Raw genomic sequence first — 13439 nt, 5'->3', positions numbered from 1 at the left:
ATGAGCGCAGGAGGCAGCCACTGCCCTCCCGAGCCCTCCTGCCTCTCCCCACCCTCCTCAGCCCTGGAGCCCAGCCAAAGCCCTGGTGAATCAGGCGGAAGGGAAAAAAGGGAGCGAGGGAGGGAGGGAGAGCCGCTTTGCGGGGACGCTGGTATTCCTGGTATGTAATTAGTTTCAGTTGTTTTTAGCAGGCGGGGAGCAGGGGGACGGGGAGTGCTCCCACGCTGCTGCACAGTGCAAAAGTGGCACCCTGACAGATGCTCATGCTTATCTGTACCAAACGTCTCTGTGATGCGAGCATCCAGCAAAGACATCATACGTTTGTACTTTCAGAGGGGAAAGGCAGCCGGCATGCTTTGCTACGAAACCAAAGGTCGTGCAAAAATAGCTGGTTTTATGTTTGAAAAAATAGCTCCTGCTGCCAGTGCTTCAGCTGCCATTGCCTGGCAGGACTCCACCGAATTTCCACGGCCCGCTTGACGCCAGCTGCGGGCTCGAGCCCTTATTCGGCCACGGGGTGTAAGACAGCTCCATGCAGTTCCTGAGGCATGGCGTGCTTTCCAAACCCAGCAGGTGCTGGGGTCACAGTGTGGCTGCATGCTCTGTGGCAGCACCCACCAGGTCACCTTTCTGCTACGGTGTGGCAGAACAGCTGCTACAGCAGCTCAGCACCGGCATGAATGTGAGTGTAGGGAGCAGGCTTAAAGGAGGCTGCTGTGAGTGAGGCTGCTGTGTCCCAAGCAATGCCAGCAGCAGCTGCTTTCCTCATGCCATGAGGAGGGGTGTCTTGAAGGAAAGCTGGGAGGGGGGAGATGCAGCCTTGCTGCAGAACCACAAGGAGCAGATGAATGACTTGGCATGTTCATTAAACAACCTCATTCAGGCTTCCGCTCCACAGGCATTGCTTGTGGGTTTGAACAATAATGAAGCAGGAGGAAAAACCTGCCCCTGAAAAGTTCAGGCTGAACCAGCAAATAAGATCAAATGCAGTTGGAAGTATCATGCGGCCTGCTAATGTTCAAAAATGACATTCATGCAGTTCAAGCTTATTCAAACCAGCATTTTGCTTTGGTTTTGGTGAACAGGGTGACCTGCAGGTTAAACACCAGAGACACATTTGGGAGGAATTAAATAGGGAAAGGTGGGGACAGAGAACAGAAGAAAATTCTTTCAGCATTCAGCATAAAACATCTCTCTATGGAGGAATATACGAGGCAAGGTAATAGATGAGACTGTTGTCCTCCCTGGAAAAACACTGTGAAGGTGTTACATAAAAGCTCATTACGGAATACAGCCAGCCAGTACAGTGAGGTGATGGTATCTCAGTAGTGCCAGATGTTTGCTGTTCCAGAAAAAAGGAGGACAGACTGCTCCCCAAAAATTCACTCTGTGTTAGAGGGATGCTCAAGGAAATTCTGAGTGAGGCCGTAAAATAAAGAACTATAGTATTCATACAGGCAGCTGCCAGAAGCTGCCCATCTTCAAACACCCAGTGGTCCTGACAGTTGGCACTGCCTGAGCACCAGTTTTCTTCACACCTCTCCTTGTTCTGGGAGGTGTTCTCATGGAAGTTCTCATTCTAGTGCAATCAAGTCGTTACACACATCCTGTCTGTGCCTTCAGCATCATTAGCAGCTGAGGAAATGAAGGGAGGAAAGGCTGTACTCAGGACAGGCAGGGCTGACACCGACACCAGTGGATGGCCCTGGGCAGAGGGAAAACCACAATTAGGAGAGCTGTCATTATTTTCTTCTGAGACCTTGGAGATAACCTGTGCACCTTTGCTCGTGAGCATGTTCAGCAGACACAGCTCTGTATCCTCCCTGAGCTCCCTGAAGTGGCTCTCTAGGCTGACCACTGCAGAGGGTACCTTATGCTTGCTGCTTCACACTGGAGCATTTAAGGGCCATTCAGCAGATTATCTAACCCTGGAAACACAACCAACTTGTTCTGATGCTCTTGAATCACTCTGCAAAAGCAACACAGATAATGATATAGGATGTCAGTGGCAGAGCTGGGAGGCTAAGCCAGATGTACTGAGTCTCTCTGCAGGGCCAAATCACAGTGCACATCTTCTTTGGCCCCAGCACTTGCATCTCGTGGGCTGTTCATCACCATCAGAAACATGGCTGTTCTCTTCTAGAAGGTCAAAGCTATTTTTTACAAGTTCTTGCATAGTTTCATAACACAGCTGTAACTCGGTTCTTTACTACTTGAGCAAAAGACAAACTGCTCTGTTATATTTCTTCATATACCATTTTGCATCATGTGAATCTGCAAATGAGGAAAGTATTGACGTATGCCCAAAGTCCCTAAATCCAAAGCATTTCATAAGAAATAAGCCGTTAGTGACCTACCATTCTCTTGCATCCAGAACAATTTCCATCTGAAATCCTGACAACAATGGGGTGATTCAAAGCCCACAGATGTTTCATGAAGATTTTCTCAGAACATCCAGTCAGATGGATTTCACACGTGGTCTCTGTTTGCCATCGGACAAACACAATATATACTAGATTCACCTTTACCCATACACCACTTGACTGAGGCTTCATCAAAGAAAGTATGCTTTTCATCATGCTTTATACTGGCAGCAGAGCTGTGCCCAGAAGCACTTTGTGCTAAGCCTTTTTCTTTTTAATACTTATGGGCTTATTGCTCATCCTCTCCCATTCAGGACATGGTGGGGGCTCAATGAAGGGGAATGTCGCTTCCAACGTGGTTGTGGTGTGGCAAGTGGAGAGCCTTTTTACGCTGGGCTGGGGAAGAGAAATAGATTACTTTCCCCATAGTGTGGTTTTGGAGCTCAGCCTCAATTGTGAATGCGATGCCCTTCAGCATAATCAGCTATTCCCTTGTTTCAAGCTCTCCTAAGTGCCTGATTGACCTTCACTGTCCCTCCAGCTCTTTATCCCGCCTGGCAACAGATAAGATAAAACTTGTCAATGTGTTGGAGAGCTCTCACAGATCATTCCCATGTGCATTAGGTTGTAGTTGTTCCCTGACATTGTGTTGCCCACTTGTCCAGCTTTTGTTGTGATTGATGGAAACTAGCAGAAGTTTTTTAAACAAAAATTGCAGCCCCGTGACAAGGGAAAAGATGGGGTCAGCTTTAGCTCACCAGTGTGAGAACTGCAGTGATGAAGCAGGGTCACCTTCTGCACCTTTTCTGAGCATTTTGTGCCCCACCCCCTATCTCTTGGCTGCTGGAGGACAAAATAAGATACAGTGGGACCTGTGGGGATTATCTTCCCCTTCCTCTTCCTCTCAGCTTCATCTCATCTGCCTGCTCTTTCCTGCCCTTGCCCTTCTCATGTCTCTTCCTTACCTCTCTCCTAATAAAGCCCCCAAAACTGGTCTCAAAACCCTTTTTACATAGATCATGTTGTTGAGATGGTATTGGCAAACTCATTTTGTTTCCTCTTCTTCTCTGTTCAATTCCTTTTATTGTCTTGTCCCTCTAGAGATAACTTTTCAGGTCAAGGTCTGCTCCGTGTTTCAGATCTGTAAAATGCCATACAAAAGCTTAAGTCTGTCTGGCCCCTACAGAGTAAAAAAAGAGAAACTTCACGTGCATCCAGACCTACCATAAAGCTCAAAAGAAAGATGCTCTGTATTAAATTTGCCTTTCTGTCAGACAGGCTGGGCTCATCCTGTGAGTTGGCCCTGTTGTGCTCATGGGACCCCATGGCTCGTAAATGGACATGACTGGACAGTAACAGTGAAAAAACTTGAAAAACTGTTCAAAAAGACTCATCTTTCAGCAAAGACAGGCTCTAAATTCAAGTAATAAAACCTTTACCAAAATCCTGAGCAGCAGAGCTTGAGCTTTTATGAGCATGGCTTGTGGGAACTGAAGCCGGAGGAAACATCCTCACTTTGCAGTCTGAAGTCTCCTGATGGCAATGTGCTTTGTTTGCAGGTAGCGAGGTGAAGCAAATTGTGGAATGCCTCGTGACTGCCTGGCAGACCTCTGTCCTTCCTGCTGCCAACTGGGGATGGTGTTAGGTGTACATTTTCAGGACCATCTGATGGATATCCCTTCAAACACAACAAACAAGCCATACTCCAATGTGTTCTGGGTACCTGGAAGCAGCTGTAGGGAAACATCTCTTGGTTGGCTCTTCTGCAAACAGATGCCCTGTGCAGTGCAGTGTGGAAGGGGCAGGTGTGATAGGGCACGTTTGGGAGCCTCTGTCCTTGCAGCTGACAAGCCTTGTTGGTGCCTCTCCACAGGCTCCTGAAGGAGGCCAAGAGGAGGCAGCTGGCAGGGTGAGGTGGGCAGGGGCCGAGGGCCCCAGGCAGCAGTGAAGGGAAGGCGTGCCTCCATGCAGCAGATTAATTGTTCCTCACTGCTGTTTCCTGACTCTTTGAGAAGATCCTTATAAAGCCTGAAGTGGAAACAGTGATGCGGAGCTGGGGAGCCACTACCTAATTTCCTCCTGGCTGTACCACATGCCGCCTATGGCTGGTGGGGTGAGGCTTCCCTGAAGCAGCAGCTCTCCTGATAGCAGGTCGTCTGGATCACAAGGAGTGGGCACACCAAGGGAGTGAGCTGTTGGCTGCTTTGCTGCTCTCTTCTGTTTTTAATTTGGGAAAGCTGATCATTCTGCGCTTGCAGGGTGGGTGGAGGATGCTGCTGCTCTTCTGCTCTTAGTGACTGTGGTCTGCAGGTCACAAACAGCTCCCTCAGCAACCTAGGGGTGCCCAAGTTGTATTACCTCAGTTGGTGGCTGGTTAGCAGACCGCACTGCACTCAGCCAGGAAATCGTGGTGGTGGAGACAGGAAAGGTCCCAGAGATGAAGGTAGCTCAGCAGGAGGGTGTGCAGTAGCATCTCCAGCCTCCTGCAGGCTCCTCGGCAGCACTGGCAAGGCTGAGCCCAATCACGCTGGTAGCCATGTGAGCACTGGGAGGTGGCTGCCCTCCAGCCCCAGGCTGTGGCAGGCTGACACCCATAGTCACCTCCTCACACCCTGCCCTTGGCCTGGCTCCTGAGATCAGATATTCCAGCCCTGCATGGCTGTGACTCCCACTGCTTTGGGTCAGGGGTTGGATGGAAGGACACAGCCGTGGCTGCTAGCTGTGGTGTGACACAGTGACTCACTGCTCCACAGCTTCATACACATGATGGGTGTCGTCTGGACTTTTCCTGCTCCATCTCCCAGCCATCTTCCTTCCCACTGGGCTGAGCGAATAGACACATGAGGGGTGACCATCTCCAGGGGAAGCTGGTGAGCGCTTGTTTGCCAGGCTTCTCCTCCAGCTGGATAGCAGTGGGCAACAAAATAAAGACAAAAACTTTCTAGTCGTTTAAGTCCATTCCTGCATATCAACCACAGAACAGCTGCAGGAGAGACTGGCTGCAGAGGGGCCATACACATCGCTGTGTGTTTGTGTCTCTCCTTTTAGAGCCTATCCCAGCAGAGCTCACGTTGCCATGACTAAACCATTTCCCTCAAGGGCCTGGTCAGTGAAGATGTGCACAGCGTGCACCATCCATTTAAATCCATAACAAACACATGCACATGTTTTGTGCAATGAGGAGGCCTCCGACTCATTAAAAAAAATGTGTTTTAAATGGGCTTGGAGGATCTGTGTTGTCATTCAGCTCCAAGGAACAAAGCCCACACCTCCACTGGGGCTGTGCAGACAGTGAAGAACCAGACCCCACCACCAGCACTCCTTCCCCAGCCACCTCTATGGGACAGAGAAACGCGACCCCGGCACTTTGCTGCTCAGTGCAGACTTCCTGCTCAGCCCTCCCTCCCTGCTGGCTCCTGCACTGAGCACAAAGGAAAATCTGCTTAGCCCTTACTTTCTCACACATGTTTCAGATGTGCAGGGGTGTGATTGTAAACAATGTCATCAGCCGTGCCAGAGCTGTCTGCTCCTACCGCGCTCTGTTCCCAGCACCCCAGGGGTTCCAGTAATAGGGCGTAAAGCAAACAAAGCAAAACAGTAATCTGCTGTTCCAATTGCATTTTTGTTTTTAGAAAATGTTAATGATAGGTTATGTGATTACCCTAGGTTTGGCTCCACTTACTCTTTATTAAGCACATCTGGTATTTAGTAACAGTGTAAGTAGCAGGAGTTTTTCTGGCGCGCAAATAAGATTATCCAATGTTGCCATGCAGCATGGAAACTCCTCAGGGAAGCCAGTAAGCTGTGCGGAGATACAAGACTTTCTTGTCGGCCGGGCAGCCGGCCAGGATAGCTGAAAAATGTGGATTGGCATGGAGCTGTTGCCACGCAAACACTTCTGGAAATTTCTGTGTCGAGGCCTGCCAAATCCTTTATATGTAACATGAGTTTCTGTCTTCCTCAGCAGCCCATTCTGAGCCTAAGCTCTCCTGTGTGCTTTAAAAAGGAAAGAAAAAAAAAAAAGAAAAGAAATCCGATGCAATCCTTGGGTCCTGTTTCCAGAGCACCACTGCCAAGCTAACGATTTCACTGAATTAGGGGGAATTTCCTCAAACATTCGCCTGAGCTACATTAAGTACAACATGTGGGAGACAACTGTGTTTCCTGGAGAAGAAAGGAAAGCTGTCTCATTCGGTGGAGACTGCCCAGCGTCTAGCGAGAGAAAAACAACCCGCCATGACAAGAAAATGTTTTTTAAAACTTGGCAGGAGAAGTGGGTTTTATTTATTTTGAACGTCTTTTCTGGTCTGGCCAACGTAGCTCATGGCGAGCACGGTGGCAGAGGGAAGAGGTGTTGCCGCTGGAGCCTGCAGCATGGAGCCAGCAGGTCTGGGCTCTGTTTCTGGCTCTGCCATGGCGTTAGCCTTCCTGTGAGGCTCAGCAAAGGCCTCAGAGCTGGGTCCCATCAGGACCTGAGCTCCTCTGCGGGTTTAATAGAGGTAGTGTTTGCCGGTTTCATATATATTTGCATGCATGTAGGCTCTGCATCCAAAAATCACTAATCCTCTAGGTTCCTTAGGGGAAGCGCTGGGAAGGATATGGAGCAGAAAAGCAAACGTTCGTCTGTTGCTCCGCTGTGCTTGGCTCCTGCTCTTGCAAGGCACTGGCCCTGGGAGCTTTAAACTTGGTTGCTCAGCATCTGGGGATCTTAGTGGGTGTTCCTTACAAACCCCGGTCAGCGCTGGCTCTCCTGCTCTAACAATGGGACACACATATTTACACCACAAGATTGTTGACTTAGTGATGGTGCCCTTGGGAAACAGTTAGCCCAGCCGGTTTCTAGACTTTTTTTTTTTCAATGAAAAAAGCATTCAGCGTAGAAGCTGGTCATGAGCAAAGGAGATTCAGTAGAGCAACTTAACATCACACTGTACACAATTTCTATATGGCTGGTGTCCAACTCCAGCACTCCGTTTCTGTGTGGCTCTCCTGTCGGTGGGCCAGTTCACAGCACGGTGGGGAAGTCCCTGGATGAGGCCCACAAAAGCAGTGCAAAAAAACCCCCTCCAGGCACTGGCTGGAGCTGCCCGGTGTCTTAGCTGTCCTCTGCGGTGAACTTCTGATGCAACTTCCAGCCACAGGAAAGAGCATCTCATCCAAAGAGCTGACTTGCCTCCAAGCTGCATACCAGCATAATAGGAAGAGGGGATCTGGCTCTACTGCTGTGTGCCTGACACCAGAGGAACCTCTCTACTACCAAGAAGGACAAGAGAAAGGGTATCAAGCAGCCTTTTGTCTGTGCAGCACCAAGCACTCAAAAAGCAGAAGAGGATTAACAACAGCGGCACAACAGCCAAAGCTCGCTAAAGGAGAAACTGATAAGCTGGGGATTTTCCTGTCTGCTGACCCACTCTTTGATACTCGCAACTAATAACCTCCCCGTGAGTTAGCTTGCACACAAGCAGAGCTTCTTTTCAACCCAGTCTGTAAGTGTCCTTCCCATGATGGTGGCTCCTTTGGCTGTAGTGACATCTGAAGCTTGGGAGGGACGTCTTGCTGGGTATCCAATGGGTAGGGACAGAAAAGATTTCCAGGGCAATGAGGTGAGAGAGGATGAGAATGACCTACAGTGTATGTAAGGGAAGGATTTCAAAGACAGGTTGGATGGGGCTTTCGGCAACCTAGAAGATGTCCCTGCCAATGGCAGTGGGGTTGGAATGTGGTGATCTTTAAGGTCCCTTCCAACCCAAATCGTTCTGTGATTCTGTTATTACAAGAATCGGGAGGAGGAAGTTGCATGACTTGGAGTGAGAGAAGTGAATTTCCTCAGGGAGATAAAGACCAAAGAAAAGAAAACATCAGGCAGGAAGAACTGGGGTGGAGAGGGAGAACTGACAAGCAGGAGCAAAGAAATTGAGGAGGATAGTTGCCAGGAATGAGTGGGAATGGCTAATGAGAAAAGAGGGAAGTAGGTAAAACCACTGTGAGCAAGAGAGCAAGAGCAAGAGAGGGAGCATAATGGACAAGAGAAGAGAATTATTTTGGGAAGAGAGAATACAGACCAGGAGAGAAAAATATGATATGGAGAAGACAAATATATCGGAGGTGAAAAGAGGGCAACTAAGAGAGAGACATGGGAGAAAGCAGGTAAAGCAAAGGGACTCATGCTGCTCTTAAGTCAGTGAAGTTTCTTCTTACTGGTTCAGTATTGTGTTGCAATGTCCCAAGAGACATTTTGTTTCTGTGGTTCTTTTGACCACTTCTGGCTGATCATTATGAGTTCCATAACAAAGCAATTATAAGAAAAGGAAGAGAAAATAGCTTAAAAATCACCAGAATGTGTCACAAGGCTTTGTCTGAAGGACTGCTCCCTTCAGAGGGAATTGTTTCTAGAAAATAATTCAGATGCTGACATCCCCAGTGTGCATGTGGCCATCCTTGACGTTGCCTGGGCAAGCTGTTGGGGCTCAAAGATTTCTGAGGCCTCCCACCCACTTTGTTGTAAACGACTCTGTTCTGCCTGGGAGGGACGATGAGGAAGGGAGGATCCCAGCAGATACCTCTTGCCAGAATGCTTGAGAATCCCAATGCTGGCTCTGATCCTGCAGGACTTAACCAACATTTGTTGAAAGTGGAGCAACGCAGAGTGCATGGTGGCTTGGCTCCACACACCACTCAATGGGAAGTCAGAAAAGCAGGAGCAGGCAGTGGGTTTCTGTTCTCATCTGACCCTTCTTTTCTTTCCATGTTTTGCTTATATTAACTCGGTGTCTTTCATTTACTTGCTGAAGTGAGACATAAACTTTTTAAATTCAGGAAGCGGATAGACCTGGCAATTACTGCACCACTAAGAAACACGAAGCCATTTTCTCTGGAATTATATAATCCCTGCTATGCATATGGGAATTGAACAGTATCTTAACAATATCTTACAACAAAGGGGCAGAGCAGTTTGATTAATATAAGAAAGGCGTGTGACTATTTGGCATGTCTTGAACAGCGGTTCCACGGGATAGCAAATCTGACATAGAATGCTGTGTGCTGGGCCAGGACATCACAGCCAGGTGCTGCCAAGCACTTACCATGCTGGTTCAAATATGTTTGACAAATTCTGGCAGACATGATACCGAGTCAGATAACGTCTGTCTGCCAATCAGCACAAAACTGGCATAAATACCACATTGTGCACTCTGGCTATTTCAGCAGAAATGTAATTGTGTGCTTAGGTCAGATCTGGATCCAGCATGCACAAGAAGGTGCTCCTGCGGTGCCAAAATCTCATATTAATGAAGCTGGAAGTGGAGCCATGGGCATTAGCTGCATGCTCTGAATTCTTAGGAGTGGCAGCAGTTTATGGAAGTGGCTTTTTCAGAACAATCATGAAAGACCATATTATTTTTTTTTTCTGCGGTGACAAAATTATTTCCTTTGTTTTCAATAATCTTAGCATTTGCAAATACTGGGTCAGTCCTTTTGTTTGCTGCACTCGTGCTCTCACTGCAGCCAGTGCTAGAACAACTGGTTCCTCTGCTCTCCATCACTGCTTTTGTCCAGTGCAGCTATGCCAGCCTACTTAAAGATGCTGGCCAAGCATCGTGTTGACCGCATAGCGGTGAAAATAGTGGACCATACACAAATTGTTGCTTAAACTCAGAAATTTAGCTCATGGAAGATAGAAGGAAGTAACTTGGTGGATCAAACCACCCCCTTCCACACACACACCCTCCCTTGCTTGGTCTTAATGTACATATTCCAGTGATTGCCAGAACGGCCTTGCATATTTTCTTGTTAAAGTTTCATGACCAAATTGAAAATAAGCTTGGAATGATTTCTCTGCCTCTGGGGAAAATCATATACTCTCGACATTATGCTTAACCATCCCTGCTAGAGATGAGTTATTCCTGGGGCTCATAAAGCATTCTTGAAAGAGTAAAAATTTTGCCTTGTGACTGCAGCATATTGCAGCAAGCATTGAGCACTTTCAAAACAATTTCCGGCAAGGATGTGAAAGGTAGACTGAGATTCAAGGAGACACGTTTTTCTCCATGCTCCCAGCCCTCCTTCCCTGTTCCGTAGGAAATGCAGCACAAGATAGAAATCTCAGTAGACTAAGGGGAATACTTCCCCTCATTTTAGAAAGGAAAGCGAGTCTCCAAAATTGAAGCTAAACCTGGGTAACTGTAATACCACTTGGCACTTACATGCAGGTTTTCATCTTCAAGCCACTTTACATTAAGAAATGAATCCTCAGGACTCCCCTGTGGAGTAGGTGGCTGAGTATTATCAGGCCCCTTCTGCACATGGAAAACTGAGGCGGAGATGTTAAGTACCTTGCCTAAAGCCACCAAGGGATTCTGTTGCAGAGATAGGATCAGAGGTTAGTAGTTTTTGCGCGTTCAATTCCCATGTCTATTGTGTCACTTCAGTACAGAGCCAAAATTGAATATGGTGATGACCCAGGAGTGGAGTGATTCTAGCTGGTCAAATCCGTGCACGGCTCTTTCAGTGGTCAGAGCCATAGGGCTGCATACAATGGAATGGAGAAAGAAGACCTAACAGGTAGGATGAAGAAGTGTCACTCTCTTTGACTTCCCTAAGCACATGTTGGTCACTAGACCAGCTCTCATGTAGCTGAGTTTTCATGTAAAGGTACAAGGCTAAATATTTTCCTTGGTGGCTCTTTTCACAGAAAGAAATACACCTTTAGATGGAGATGCTGCAAAACAGAAGACTCCCTCTCCAGCTAATTCATGCTTGAGCAGGAGTGTGAAATCAAACCCAGACCCTGTGCCCTAGGCTAAAGCAATTTCTTGAATAGTTTCAGAACTGTTTAGAACCCTGTGCTCTGTGGTCCTCACATTATGCAGTCCGAGGAGTCTGGATGTCCATCCAGCAGGACATGTGGGGTTGGATACAGCCCTGTTCTGAAAGCATCAAGATGGAAGGAGTAGGAAGCCTGCACAGACTCTGGGCACATCATCTGATGAGGAACACAGATACTCTGCCCAAGACTAATGGGGTTTTACACACCTCACCTCACTCCCTGACTAGAATGTGTCTGGGACAGGCAACAGCGTATCAAAAAGAGAGCTCAACGTGAAAACCAGAGAGGTAAACTGTTACCAATTGCCACACAGTTGCTAATAGGAATAAAAGGAACAGCATTCCCATTAGTTCATGAAAGAATGCTCCAGTTTCAGTATTCTTCAGGGAAAGACAGGCTGACTTTTCCTTTACCAAATGCCTATTTCAACCAGCAGCATTTCCTGCATGTCGTAGAACCATGTTGCTGTCACGTGAAGATGTCATCAGGCATTAAAGCGTAAGAACAGGCTTGTATCTCCCACAAGCTGCCAATGTATATTTATGGGTGTATATTTAGGATGATACATAATAAAGGAAATGTTCCTGTAATGCTTTTGATTGCTGATGTTTTATTTCTGACCCTTGCATTACTGTGGAACTGGAACGAATGCATCCATCTACCCTCTGACTGCAGCTCTTCACGTAGCACACATAGTATTCTAGTTGGGAATTTTGCACCTGAGGGGGCTTTCGTTTTGGAACAGAATCAGAGGGTTTGAAAATGGAGACCAATCAACAGCCAAGGTTTACTGTGTTTATGCTCTGGAAAAATGGAAATCCCCAGCTGCTGCATGAAGTGGCCTGGGTAAGGATGATTCTTGCAGTGAGAATACAGAACCGTGTTTGCACTGAGAGAGAGAAGCTGGCATCCACCCACTCCTGGAATTTTGTCTAAGGATTTTGCCCTGAAAATGGCCTAGTTTTACTAATTGGTCACTAGAGATTATGAACATCAGCCTTGCGTGAACATTTCAAAAAGATACTATGGTGATCTTTCTGGAGTTCTCTGAATAACTCTAGGAGCAGGCCGATGAATTGGGTGGTTTCAGTAAGAGAAACTGAGTGATAATGTCTGAGTCACATTAATTGGACTGTCAGAGGTTACTGGACCGCACCAGCAGGGCAGTGAAACTCGCACGGCACTGACGCTGGCTGATATGTATCTTGTATTTTAAAATGTAACAATATAACTCCACCTAGACCAGAGTATTAATTTGTCTGGAGACTTTTTGCTTGAGCTATGTGTTGTCTGGAGAAGAGATTCCACCATTCAGCAGTCCCGAGGAACCCAGCTGAGCTGTGTGCACATTCAGAGTATATTCCTTTGGCTGATCCTTGGTTGATCAGCCCCTGCTGATCAACCCCCTGCTCAGAGCTCAGACCATTGACTGCAGTGGTGATTCTCTGCATTGTATTTATGGTGATCCAATTTTTGCTGAACATTAAAGTTTCCAACTGTGCAAAGTGTTTATGAAGCACACAACACGTCTGACTGAGTAAAAGATGCTCTTAATATAATGTCGTATGAGCATGTGGAAAAAATAACGGAGACTGTTCTCCATTCAGAATTCAAGCACAACAAACTGTAATTACATCAACGTTTTAAAAATGTGTTTGTTCTTAAGCATTTTGTTAAATATTAAGGAAACATAAGCACGTATGTTAAAAATTGTGCAAATATCTTATGGTTTGTATAGAAGAGACTGAATTTTCTTTTCCCAAAGGCATTGTATCATAATTCCATGAGGTCACTACTAACTGCCATTGTGGAGGACTGGGCCTGCGGTTCCCCCCCTCCATGCATGCAAGGGCCGCAAAGGGAAGATACATCTGGAGCACTGCCATGTGTATGGTGTTTGCAAATGTACCTTAAGCTGTATGACTCTTTCCTGCTTATTCTAAAGTGAGCAAAACCAGCGAAGCCCTTTGTTTAAGAATAGAGGCTCCTTGGTCATCAAACATTTCATCTCTTCATGAGTTGAAGAGAGGGTAACATTACTGTTTTAATGTTCTGTACTGGCGTGTTTCATGAGGCTGTTATAACAAGACCATCCATTCACACCGACCATATTCTTTTTGAAAACTAGAGGCAATTAATTGGTCATTAAAAGCATTGCATTGCAGCGGAGGACGCTTTTTTTGTCAGCATCAGAGAATGGAAATTCTCCAAGGTGGGAGGTTAGTTATATCAGGCACACTGCTCGTGGATCC

At 47.0% G+C, this 13439-nt stretch overlaps 1 long non-coding RNA gene across 1 annotated transcript; it reads left to right on the top strand.

Moving 5' to 3' along the window:
* LOC128075364 (uncharacterized) lies at window positions 1–11746 on the top strand. The gene is made up of 3 exons (XR_008203800.1): window positions 1–160; window positions 10790–10922; window positions 11053–11746. It is a non-coding gene; the product is annotated as an uncharacterized LOC128075364 (long non-coding RNA).
* Window positions 11747–13439: the final 1693 nt, after the last annotated feature.

Source organism: Tympanuchus pallidicinctus, unplaced genomic scaffold (genome assembly GCF_026119805.1).
Source record: "Tympanuchus pallidicinctus isolate F22 unplaced genomic scaffold, pur_lepc_1.0 scaffold1, whole genome shotgun sequence".
Classification (NCBI taxonomy): Eukaryota; Metazoa; Chordata; class Aves; order Galliformes; family Phasianidae; genus Tympanuchus; species Tympanuchus pallidicinctus.
The sequence above is the reverse complement of the archived record's forward strand: the minus strand, read 5'-3'. Positions and strand labels throughout refer to the sequence as shown.